Source organism: Callorhinus ursinus, unplaced genomic scaffold, assembly GCF_003265705.2.
Source record: "Callorhinus ursinus isolate GAN/ISIS: 27379988/994484 unplaced genomic scaffold, GSC_fseal_2.0 scaffold128, whole genome shotgun sequence".
Classification (NCBI taxonomy): Eukaryota; Metazoa; Chordata; class Mammalia; order Carnivora; family Otariidae; genus Callorhinus; species Callorhinus ursinus.
Window position 1 is genome coordinate 450,339 of NW_027397190.1, and position 1,471 is coordinate 451,809.

Genomic DNA, 1,471 nt, shown 5'->3' on the forward strand with positions numbered 1-1,471 from the left:
AGGCCGTCGGCCAGCGCTAGGAGGTGGGCGGCCGCACCAGCCAGGGCGATGGCCAGCGGCCTTGACTCTGTCCCGGGCTGCAGCGCCCCGGATCTGTGTCCACGTCGTCACAGTCGGGCTGCCTCGGGGCGGGGGAAGCCAGACGTCATCCTCTGGAGTGTGTCTGACCAGCAACAGCAAGCAGGGTCCCCAGGGCAGCTCCTCAGGATGGCAGGGCCCGCGGACCACACTCCACGCGGCGGGTCAGCTGGGCCTGTGGCGCAGGAACCTGAAGGACTCAGGCTCACTCAGTTCTCAGCAAGGTGTTCCCTGGGAACCCCTGGAGGCCCATCCCTCCCTCCTCTGTCCTGCCTCCCACCCTTCCAGCCACCCACCCTTCCAGCCACCCACCCACCCACTCACCCATCCATCATCCACCTTTCCCTCCCTCCCTCCCTCCCTCCCTCATTTTAGTAACAGCCTCGGCAACGGCAGAGAGCGTTTCTGAGCCTGTAAGAAGCGTAAAATCTCGGTGAGCACCCTCATCCCGTTTTGTTAGGACCCCAGGCACACAGAACTGGATTAAGCGTTTGAGGTTAATTCCTGGCTCACAAACACATTCTCATCATTGTCTCCTATACGGCCTTATTTCATGATCTTATTTAATCCTTAACCCAATACCGCAGCACCGTTATCTGGTCCATTTTCTGGACAAGGACATTTAGGCATTAATGGTGCAAGAAATACTCTCCATGTCATGCAGCCACCCTCTCTCAACCGGGAGGCTCTGACAGCTCACGAGGCCAGTGCCCTCCGGGGCAGGGCACCCACACCCCCCAGAGGTGACCCTAAGTGAGTCGTTCAGCCCAGGATGGTGGATCTTGTCCCCCTCCTGCAGGGCCAGAGGCATCTCCCCCTCCCCGCCCCCCAAGGACCGGTCAGGCCCTGAGGGGCAGACCAGTGGGAGGGGGAGGAGACATCTGGTCCGTCCCTGCTCGCTCTGGCGTGGAGATCGGGTGGAGGACAGCGACACGGCCCCAAAGGCAGCCACGTGCTCAGGACAGAGCTCTGCCTCACCTCCAGGGAGACCTTGGGGCTTAACTTCCCAAAGACCAGCTGAAGACAAAACAGGCTTTATCGGCAGGTCCAGTACATTAGAAACTGCTTTTGAGTAGCGTGAAATTTCCACTCCTGATTGTGGCTCTGCAGGGAGTTGGTTTAATTAAACGGAACACTTCTTAAAAGTGTCTGAAAGTGACAGCTGTGTTGATTCAGACTGTCCAAGGCCTGTAGCAAGGGCAGCTCCCTCCAGGAAGGAGCCTGGAAACCACCTCCACAGGACCTCAGTGCTGGGGGTGCCCGGTGCCGGGGGGTCGGCTTCGGGACACCTGCGGGGCCCACGTGGGGGTGCCCGGTGCTGGGGGGTTGGCTTCGGGACACCTGCAGGGCCCGCGTGGGGGTGCCCGGTGCTGGGGGGTCGGCTTCGGGACAC